Raw genomic sequence first — 12174 nt, forward strand, 5'->3', positions numbered from 1 at the left:
TTGGGAGCAGAGAAACAAGGTAGAATACATTGTATTTCCTTCCTATGGTCTCCTGTTCAATGAAGCTATAAGTTGGTGGGAAGAATGACAACTTTAAGAACAACTTCTGATAGGAAAAAGAAAGAGGTCACTCTCAAAGCCTTTTTGCTGCAATGAGATGCTTAAACTGTGTGAGAGTAAATTTATAGTGTTCATAACATGGACAGTTCTTTGCACTGTCTTGGCCTTGTTCCCTTGGGGGTGGGGGTTTGAGGAGTTTGGCTCTTTAAATCTTCACTAGGTGACATGAAAAGGTGTCGTATTATGCATGATAGCAGGTTTAATAGGAGGTATGTTGAAATCTTTATTATATTCTTTCCATCCTGAGATGATTTTGTATGTACTTTGAATTAATTGTGTACATGTAGAATACAAGCTCCTTGAGGGCAACTGTTTTGTTTTTGGCTTAAGGGAAAGAATGGTGCAATGGAAATTCACTGCCTCTGGAGTGAGAGGATCTGGGTTTAGATCCCACTGCTGATACTACATATGTGACCTTGTGTAAATCATAAATCTATGTGTAAATAAGTGGCACAGCAGATAGAGTACTGGGCTCAGGAAGACCTGAATTAAAATCCAACTTCAAATACTGGTTGTGTGACCTTGGACAAGTCATTTAACTTCTGTTTTCCTCCATAAAATAGGGATAATAATGGCAACTCCTCCTGGGTTGTTGTGAATATAACATGAGATTATATTTACAAAGTGCTTACTTAACATGGTGCCTGGCACATATCTTCATTAACATTATTAAAGCCTTGTTCTTAATAAGTGCTAGATAGTATTAGCTATTAATACCTTTGTACTCTCAGAACCCAGCATAGTACCATGCACTTAGTTGGTGTTTAGGAGGGTAGAGTCAAAATGGGAGAGCATTTTTTTCTAAGTGTTCCCAATATACCCACTCTACAACAATATAAGAAAATCTACCAAACTGAATTCTGGTAAGAAAGTCCAAAAAAAAAAGTGGTTTTTTTTCCAGCCCAGGGCAAGTTAGAAGACAAAAAGAGAGGTCTGTGGACACTGGGGTGGGGGCTGGCCCGAAACGTGGTAAAGTGGAAGCAGTAGTAGCATTAGCAATGGGGAGCAACCCAACAACCAGAGATAATAAAGGGACTGATCACTTGATCATAAAGAGATCCCAAAGCATCTTTGCATTAGCACTAGGAGCACTAGTGAAACTAGAAACTCCAGTTTCAAGTGCTATCTTGCAACTCTGTCACCCATTACCTGTTTGTGGGACATAGTTCTAGTGCTGAGAGGAGTGGGTGTTGTTGGGAGGGAGTAGGGGTCCTACCTGAGTAAGGAACATAGCTCAGCTCTGGAAGTCAGTGAATAGACCTCTCCCTGGATCATGTCATGTAGGAAACACCAAAAGCAGTCTGAGCTGTGAAAGCATCAGAAGGACATGAAAGATAGAAGCTCAGACCAGACATCCTCTCTGTCATTTTCAGAGATAAGCAGAACCCAACTCTAATAGAGTCTAAAGTCAAGAAATAGGTTGGAAAAATAAGCAAAAATAAAAAAAGGAACAAGACCATAACAAAGCTACTATGGAGACAGGAAAGCTCAAGACACAAACTCAGAAGAAGACAATGACTTGAAAACATCTATAAGCAAAAGCCTCAAAGAAAAATCCAGATTGGACACAAGTTCAACAAGAATTCCTAGAACTAAAAAAAAAGACTAAAAAGAGCAAAAAAAAAAAAGATTTTAAAAATCAAAGAAAAGAGGTGGGAAAAAATTTAAGAAATGAGACCTATGCAAGAAAATAAGATTAACATCCTGGCGATAGAGGTACAAAAATACTAAAGAAAATAACTCCTTAAAAATCAAAATTGTTCAAGTGGAAGCTAATGACTTCACGAGACATCAAGAAACAATAAAAAGAAAGTCAAAGACTAGAAAAAGGAAGAAATTGTGAAATATCTCATAGGAAAAATAATTCATCTAGAAAATAGATCAAGGAGAAATAATTCAAGAATTATTGTACTACCTGAAAGCCATGATAAAAAAAAAGAGCCTAGACATCATATTTCAAAAAATTATAAGGGTGACTAGGTGGTGTAGTGAATAGAGCACTGGCCCGGGAATCAGGAGGACCTTAGTTCAAATCCAGCCCCAGACACTTAACACTTACTAGCTGTGTGACGTTGGGCAAGTCACTTAACCCCAATTGCCCTGCCTTCCCCCCTCCAAAAAAAAAAAAACCTAAAAACCTCCCAAAATAGAAAAAAATTTATTTAAAAAAAGAAATTATAAAGGAAAACTGACCAGATATTTTAGAACAAGAGGACAAAGGAGAAATTGAAAGAACCCACCAATCACCTCATGAAAGAAATTTTTTAAAAAACTTCAAGAAATATTATATCCAAAATTCAGAGCTCCCAGGTCATGGAGATAATATTGTAAGCAACCAGAAAAAAAAAAAGAATTAAAATACCATGGACCCAGTCAAGATCTCACAAGATTTAGAAACTACCACTATAAAGGATTGTGGGCTTGGGATATGATATTAATGAAGGCAAAGGATCTAGAATTATAACCAAGAATAATCTACCTAGCAAAACGGTATAATCCTACAGTGGGAAAAATGGATATTTAATGAAATAGAGGACATTCAAAGATTCCTAATGAAAAGAATGGAGCTGAATAGGTAATTTGACATGGCAACACACTACTCAAAAGAAGTATAATAAGATAAACCTGAGTGAGAAATCATAAGGGACTTAACAAGATTAAGCTGTTTACATTCCTATATGGGAAGATGATATATGTAGCCCCTGAGAACTTTATCATTACTAGGGCAGTTAAAATGAGACTACTTAGATAAATGGCATCAATATGAGTTTGCTATGTTGGGATGATCTCAAAAAGAATAATGGAAGAGAAAGAGGGTTGAACTGAGTGAAGGAGTATGAGAGAGGACGAATGAGGAAAATTACCTCATATAAGTAAAGCTCACAAGGAAATGTTTATAGGGGCAGGCAGTGCTTGTACCTGACTCTTATCTGAACTAGTTCAAGGAGAGAATACACCCCTTCCCCCATATGCACCCCCCCACACCACATACACATGCATACACATGTGCACACACACACATACAATGTGCACACACATACATGCACATACACTCATATACATGCACATACACACACAGAGTTAGGTACAGAAATTCCTCTTACCCACCAAGGAAGTAGGAAGGAAAGGGGAAAAATAAGAGGGAAGGTAGATTAAAGGTTATGGCAGTCTGAAGCAATTAGTAGGTCCTTAATAAGAGCTTATTGAATTGAATTATGTCATGTTTTAGCCTTGATTTTTTCACTAACTACCTTAGTGACCTTAGGCAAGTTGGTTCATCCCTCCTGGCTACAGTTTCCTCATCTGTAAAATGATGGGTTTGGACTATATGACCTCATAGGTCCTTTCCAACTCTATGCCTATGATTATGAATTTTTTTTCCCTTCCAGATATAAAATAATACATGGAAAAGGTTTACAAAACATGCAGATTTTTTTGCCTTCAATTCTGTTTTATTTTCAAAGCTTGGAAAGTTCAAATACCAAGAGTTTTTGCTGATCCTCACCTTCCCCATAGTTGTGACCTTTAGCCTGTTACCAGCTTTGATATCCACTACCCTACATAAATCATTAATTACACTATGTTAAGAGATTCACTTGGATAAGAGAAAGCAAAACTTGTCCTTAAGCACATTTCTTTCTTTTTCCATATAGCCCACACTGAGTTTCTGAAACATTAATTACATTTTCAAGATGCAAAGAAAGACAGTGTTTAGAGGGCACTCCAACCTCATGTTTTAGGGATAAGCTGGTGCCCTTTTCAGTCAAGTGAGGGCCTAATTGTGCTGTGCACTCCAGGTTTTTCATTTAATTTCTTCAGAGCTGATACAGATAGGCCACTAGAACAGCACCTTGGGTAAGGGCTCTAGTTCAGGAGAGCTACTCCTTTCTCATTTAAACTCCTCCCAGCACATCAAGTCAAAATGTGAGTGTCTGTTCATTGCTGCAGTAGCTTAAACGGTGATTTTTAAGGGGACAGTTTAATTTTAGTAGCTTTCATGTCCATTGCCAGGAAGTATGAATAGCCTAGCACTTCAGTCCAATGTCTGTGAGAAAGGAACAGAATTCTAAACAGTTAGCCCACAGCTGGATCCAGGGTGATTTTACAGTATGAGAAAAGGTATATATCACAGTAAATCCATCAGAAGCTAACAGTTGGACACCTGTGGCAAAATGGTAGAAGCCAGCATCTTTAGAAGGTATATTATGCACCTAGAATAAAGGCATGTATGACTTAACTGAAGTGATAGGTACATTTCTGATTGAACATGAGTGACTCATAATTATTTTATTATTATCATTTTTAGGCTCATTATTTAAATCTCATACTTTTCTCCTGCCCACCAAATTAGGGATTTTCTGAAATGACACTCCTATTTTTTTTTCTTTGATGGTGTTTTTCTGTGGCATTGTCTTTTACTGCTTTTTGCCACTAGATGGAAGAAGTAGGTTAACAAAATGATTTTTTTTCTTTTTTGGTTTTATAAGATCAACTGAATTCACTTTGCCTAGGAATAGCTACTAAAGTAGGTTTAAAGTCATGATAGAATCAGTAGTCCTGTTTAGTCATCTTTTTTAAATTTAAAATTAAAATCTAATATTTTTAAGTTAAATGGTTTTATTATCGACAGGTTTCAGTATAAACAATGAAACTTGCCCAGGACATGTTTATATTTAAAATAATTATAAAACAGTTTGCATTTTCTTTCCCTCGCTTTATAATCGTCATCTGTATTCTTTGTCTATTCATTTTAATTCACTTTCCCTCACATGATCGTAGTATATATTCTGTTCTTCTGGTTCTGCTTCTTTCATTATTTCATAGAATTATTTTCTAAATCTCTGACCTCATACTTGCCCATCTTCATTAAATTATACTATCCTCCTATGTTAATCAAAATGTTTAGCCATTTCTTTGTTTTTGGAATTTAATTTGCTTTCAGTTTTTTAGAAAATCATATATAATAACTATATGAATTTTTTATCAGAAAGTTTTTGTGGTTGCTATCTTTGAGAATACTTCATGTGAAATCTGTACAAATGTATTGAAATATATCATTTGTAAGACATCATTTTTTCCATCTTATTTTACAGTGTAAAAATTTTCAAAATTAGCCATGGAAAGAAATCATTATTGGATGGAAGGGAGGTAAGAATGATAATTTAAGAGTTAAATAAGAAACATTTTCAACTTGTAATATCCCAGAAAAACTTATTGCCCCCAAGAAAAACACACATGATTGGAAAATATCCAAACAGGAACACATAACAATTGTGTAAGATTTTTAACATGAATGAAGGGTGAAAAAGAAGCCTTTTAACAAATTAAAATCACAAATATTCATCCATTACATTAGCTTTTAAGGCACATCTGACACCATGTATGATATATCTATGAAATACCTTTGCCATACCTTTGTAGATGTCTCAAGGAGATGTCCAAGGGGCAGAATGACTTGCCCACAGTGACCTACAGCTAGTAAGTGTGAGAAGTAGGGTTTGAATAAAGGGCTTCCTGGTACCAAGTTCAGCGTAATTTCCACTATACCACACTTCTTCTGACACATATAGATATAAAAACTAAGCACAGCAGAATAAAATATATATGCAGGGAGAATAGAATGGAGCTCGGAAGTAATTGGTCAGGGAGAGGAATTTGTCCCAATAGAGCTTTAGGAAATGGCCATGAAGACTCATGAATATAAAACGTTTATTATTGCTGTTGTGTGACTGTATATAGGCAGCTATCTTGAGAAACTTAGTTTGGTAAATTGAAGGAATCAAGTTGCAATTAATTGAATAATCTGAATTGTTTAGTTCCTCCCATTCGTCTGCTTCTAAGACAGCCTTGATCACTTAATTGTCTCTATATTCTGAACAGTAATACTGTGGTACTTAAGAGATCTGGTTATTGGACCAATAGTTAGAATAATAATAATGGCTAACATTTATATGGTATTCAAGCTTTGTAAAAGCACTTTACCTCTGTTATCTCCATTGATCTTTACAACCACCATGTCAGGACGGTGCCATCATTATCCTCATTTATATGGGTGTAATAAGCTGAGAGAGGTTCACAGCGGGTCACAGTGCTAATGTTTGGGGTGGTATTTGAACTGAAGCCTTCCTGATATTGAGTCCTGTGGTTTATACACTAAACCAGACTGACTCTTAATTAACTTTTATATAGCACATTATTGGCAAAAACAATGATGAACATTTTCTCATTTGTGGTAGGACACTAACAAAATAATATTCAGTAGCTGTCCACTCTTGTGCCTAAGATAGATATTCTCTTCTCTTCCCTTAAGCAATGAACTTGAATTCTGGTATTAATAATGACAATAAGACTATTCAACTTTTAAATCCAACCACAGAACTTGATTGTATGATCTTCCCTGGAAGTGGCCGCTAGAGGTTAACTAAAGGTTATGAAGTACTATTTCCTATTCAAGAATTGCTTTGTTCTGGGTGTGTGGGGGGGTGAGTTTTCTCGTCATGATTTTCAAGAACTTGACTACTAGATTGAGACATTTTTCTTTTTTAAATTAAGTAACCCACTGGATTTTTTGAAATTGATCATCCCCTAATCTCCCATCTACCTTATATCTCTAAAATGATTGACTATATGATATTAAAAGAACTAGAGGAAGGTCTAAGAATGTTGGGTGGATCATTGATAAAGGGAAATCACACAAAATGAAGACAAAGAAAGCTAATGAAGACAAAGAAGTCAATTAGGTGCTGCAATGGACAGCACACTGGGCTTGTAGTCAGGAAGACCTGAGGTCAAATCCAGCCTCAGATCTTCACTAGCTGTGTGACCTTGGGCAAGTCACTTAACCTCTACTTATCTTAGTTCCTCATCTGTAAAATGGGGATAATAATTGTACCTCTCTCTCAGGTTTGTTGTGAGGATCAAATGATATAATAATTGTAAAGTGCTTAGCATAATGCCTGGAATATAATAAAGCTCTATATAAATGTTAGCTATTATTATTATTTAACATTTTGTACTGGTATAGGGGATTCTCAGAGTAAGACAAAGATGCACTGAAGTATTGATTGATGTATGATTTTTACCTTCAGTTCATTATGATTAATAGATATATCAATAAAGCTTAAATACTTGTAAGCAGTGGCCAAGCAGGGTTTATGTAAAGATTCCCTTCCTATTTCTAGCCAACCACATGTTGTAGAGTCTACATACTCTTTAACCCTGAAACAGTAGTCTTCTTGCTATTCTTTGAACAAGACACTGTCTTTTGACTTGGTATTTTCACTGGTTATCCCCCATTCCTGGAATTCTCTTCCTCCTCATTGTTGTTTCTTGGCTTTCATGGTTTTCTTCTAAGTCTCAGCTAAAAGTTCCATCTTCTGCAAGAAGATTTTCCTGATATTCCTTAGCTTTTCTTCTAGTTGTTTTCATGTATTTCCCTCCTTAAGCTGAGCTCCTTGAGAACAAGAGTTATTTTTTGTTTTTATTTGTATCTCTAGCAATTAGCACAGGACCTGACAGGTGATAGTGATGAATCACTATCTTGTTAACTTGACTTGAAAGGGACCTTAAAGATCAAGCCAAATGGGGGCAGCTAGGTGGCACAGTGAATAGAATACCAGCCCTGGAATCAGGAGGACCTCAGTTCAAATCCGACTTCAAACACTTAACACAAAACTAGCTGTGTGACTTTAGGCAAGTCACTTAACCCCAATTGCCCTACCTTCCCCCCTCAAAAAAACAAACCAAAAAAAAGAAATTTAGGGGTGGCTAGGTGGCTCAGTGAGTAAGAGCAAGAGTCGGGAGACCCAGGATTGGTTCCAGCCTCAGATATTTAACACTCACACAAAATAACTGGCCGTGTAACCTTGAGTAAGTTACTTAACCCCAATTGCTTAAAAAAAAAAAGATCAAGCCAAATGCCTTCATTTTTTACAGAAGTAGCAGAGAGGTCAGGTGACTTGTCCATGGCCTCACAGCTAGTGTCTGAAGCCGGCCTTGAACCTAGATCTTTCTGACATCAAGTTCAGTATCCTATGCATTATTTTTGGTACTTTGGAGAGGTTGAAGAAATACTTTCATTAACCACTCAGTGAGAAGAACTGATGACAGTGGAACTTTTTAAAAGGTAATGAATGTTTTAATTTTCTTAGGTCAAATTCGATGAGGATTTAACAAATTTGCCACAGTAGGCTTTATACTTATCCAGTAATTATAGGTACGGAACCTCTAGATCACACAGTCCCACACCTTCATTTTATAGCTGAAGAAACTCAGGGGAAATAATGGCTAAGGTCACACAGCAGTAACCAAGTAGCAAAATTGGAATTTTGCATCAAGTAAATTTTAGGAATTCAATTTGACAAATATTCATTAATTTGGAAGTGGAGATACCTTGTAGGAAGTTAATAATATAAAAGTTTAGCTTAAGAGAAAGATTAGGCTCAATATGTAGTTTCGATATTGTCTGTTTAGAGATAATAATTGAATTAATAGGTGCCAATTATTTCACCTGAGGATAGAGAAGAGAAGAGAGCCTAGAATAGAGTCTCTTCCTGATTCTTTCTTTTTTCTGGGTTTTTATGACCTTACTCTATCCTGATTCTCCTCTTATCTGTCTTCATTCTTAGTTTCTTCCTTTGCTGGATCTTCAGCCATTAGCTCCCATGGATTCAATAAGCTCTGTGCCGATGGCTCTCAGATCTACTTATTGAATTCTAAGATCTCTCTTGACTACCAACCAATCTCACATCTCCAACTGTTTGGGCACCTTAAGCTGGATGTCAAAAAACAACTTGTTATCTTTCCAAACCCTCTCCTTTATTAATGTGTAGGGTATCACACTCCTCTTAGTCACCTAGGCTAACAACTTTGATGTCATCCCAGGCTCTTCACTGTCTCTCATCAACCATCTCCCCATTCAATCTTTTGCCAAATCCTGACAACTTTGCCTTCAAATATTTCACAACATATACATGCTTCTTTCCCTCCCTTACTACTGCCATTGCTATGGTGCTGGCCCTTGTCACCTTATCCTCGGACTATTGCAATAGCTAGATAGCATGACAGGTCCAGAGTCAGGAAGACTCATCTTCCTGAGTTCAAATCTGGCCTCGGACACTTACTAGTTTTGTAACTCTGTGCAAATCACGTAATTCCATTTGCCTCAGTTTCCTCATCTGTAAAATGAAGTGGAGAACCACTCCAGTATCTTTGCCAAGGAAACCCCAAATGGGGTCAAAGAGAGTTGGACACAACTGCAAAACAACCAAACAACAACAACAATGAGAACAACAACTTCCTGCCTCCAGTGTCTCCCTACACCAGTTTATCCTCCATTCAGCTGTCAAAGAGATCTTTCTAAAGCACAGATCTAACCATGTACACTCCCCTCCCCCAATTTAATAAACTCTTGCAGCTCCCTATTATCTCTAGAATCAAATATAAAATTGTCTGGTGTTTAAAGACCTTCAAAACATGTTCCCTGCTCCCTTTCTAGTCTTCTTATACCTTGTCACCATCTACACACATGTACAGTATTTGATCCAATGACACTGGTCTCTTTGCTGTTCCTTGCAAAAGATCTTTCATTTTCTACCTCTCAGCATTTTTACTGACTGCTCACTATGCATAGAACTCCTTCTGTCTCCTCATTTCTGCTTCCTGACTTCCTTCACAGTCCTTCATAGAAGTTTTTCCCCAATCCCCTTAATGTTAGTACTTCTCCCTGTTAATTACTTCCAATTTATCCTGTGTATATACTGTTTGTACATCGTTGTTCACATGTTGTCCCATTGGACCATAAGCTCTCTGAGCACAGACACTGTTTTTTGTCTTTCCTTATTTCCTCAGCACTTAGCACAAAGGATGTGCTTGCCATATTGGTGCTTAACAAATATTCATTGATTGATTATTTATGAGAACTCTATAGTGTGGAATTTCCAGGTTGGGAGTTCCAGAGCTGAAAGAATTATGTCCTTCAAGGCTTCCTTCATCTCTTATTTCTTCTGTACAGTCTTTCCTGATCTCCTTAGTTGATAATTCTCTCTTTCACCCAATTATTTTATATTTTCTCATCTATTCACCTATTGCAAACTCTAAGAATGTAAGTTTCTTGGGGACAGTGATTTCATTTCTACATCTTCAGGACCTGGCACAGAATCAGTGTTTAATCAAAGGTGATTATTTATTTATTTTTACCACTCATTTTTTCACTCAAACCTATGCTTACTTGCTGTTTCTTTACAGTTCCATAGGTTTTGTTTTATGTTTTATCATTCTGGCTTCTTTAGATTGTGTCTGCTGCTTTTTATCTCTTACACAGTACTAGGATCCTTGTGAAATGAATGAAAATGAAAGATAATGTGGTAAGAACTAGATACATATGCAGTAGACCTAATGCTGCTACCAAATGAAGAACCAGGAAAAGACAGTGGCTAAAAATAGTTTTATACAACTCTTGCCATGAAGGAGTAGTACCACAAAAAAAAAAATGCTTTCCTGCAATTAACTGAATCCTTTAGAAACTAATGGAGTGATCATGGCTCTAGGGAGGTTAGGGAAAATGTTGATTTGCACTTAATTGGAACAAGACTAGGGAAGCAAAAAATACACTGCGTTTACTCATGCTTTGGTATTTGTTCTTCTGTCTCATGCTGAAAGTTGGAATACAGCATTGTCACCACCTGGGACAATCTATCAGTGACACACAGACCTGTTGCTTTTCACTTCAAACCAGGGGATCAAGGACTGCTGATGAAAGTGAGTGCTCCCTTCTTTGATGATCCTCCAGCACCGCCTGGTGCCCCAGGCCAAGCTTTTAATGGACTCTGGGAGTATGAAGGTGAGAGATTTTCTCTTCTGAGTGCTGAGACTGACAGTGAATGGGAAGCATCAGGCCTGCAGAAAGAGTTGGATTTGAATTGAAGCACAGCAAATCAAAGCTGGGCAATGCTACTTATTACCTGGATGACCTTGGACAAGTCACTTCTTTTCTATAGGGTTCAGTTTCCTCCTGTCTAAAATGTAGGCAGTGTTGTATGTGGACAGTGTTCCGGCTTTGGAATTGAAAGAACCTATGTACAAATCCTAGTTCTGTCTGTCACTTAGTAGCTGTGTGACCTTGGGGAAACTGCTTAACCTCTCTGGGCCCTAGTTCCCTCCTAGCCCAATCCTTTCATTGAGTGGGTTCTGTGAAATTTGGATTCAGTCAAAAGGTTACACTTGAAGACCTAGAGGGTCACATGTGGCCTCAAGGCTGCAGTTTCCCCAACCCTGGACTAGATGATCTCTGTGGTGCTTTCCAGCTAGAAATCCAAGATCCTGTGGTCCTGTGAAGAAGTTGGGCTAGATGACTTCTAAGTCCCCTTATAGCTCTAAGTCAATCATCTAAAAATGAGTGAAAACTCAAATCACCCTAAGATCTCCTAAACTGGAAAACATTCAAAATATCCTCCATTCTTTTCAAATGGAATATCTGGAAAAAGAATGATATGTAAAGATACCATCTAAATTCTAGAGTCCTTGCCTTGGCCTGTGCATTTGAAAACTCAGCTATGTGCAATATACTACATTAGTAATACCCATACCTTTTCTTTTTAGGAGTAATATTAGTAATTCCTGATGAAATAGTAGCCTCTGACAAAGATCTATTTTAGTTCAATTTCTGAGCGATGATTGCAATCCAGGCATAATCCAAGCAATCAACAACGTTCCATGAGTTCTCTAAAAAATAAATTAAGAGGGGCAGCTAAGTGGCACAGTGAATAGAGCACCGGCCCTGGAGTCAGGAGGACCTGAGTTCAAATCCAGCCTCAGACACTTAATGCTTACTAGCTGTGTGACCCCAATTGCCCTGTCCTCCCCCCCTCCCAAAAGCAAAAATAAATAGATAAAGAAAGAAATAGACAAGCTTTATTGTCACCAAAGGAGCATAAAACATATTATTTCTAGAAATAGTGTTAAATATATACATTCATACAAATATACACATATCTATCTATCTACCTACCTATCTATCTATCTATCTATCTATCTATCTATCTATCTATCTATCTA

General features: G+C 37.1%; 1 pseudogene; it reads left to right on the top strand.

Moving 5' to 3' along the window:
• Positions 1 to 4292: 4292 nt before the first annotated feature.
• Positions 4293 to 12174, top strand: part of LOC138174928 (UPF0462 protein C4orf33 homolog) — a 47526-nt pseudogene continuing 39644 nt past the window's right edge.

Source organism: Petaurus breviceps, unplaced genomic scaffold, assembly GCF_028583685.1.
Source record: "Petaurus breviceps papuanus isolate PSGF00001 unplaced genomic scaffold, PetGlider_PUasm1.0 76, whole genome shotgun sequence".
In the NCBI taxonomy this organism is placed as follows: Eukaryota; Metazoa; Chordata; class Mammalia; order Diprotodontia; family Petauridae; genus Petaurus; species Petaurus breviceps.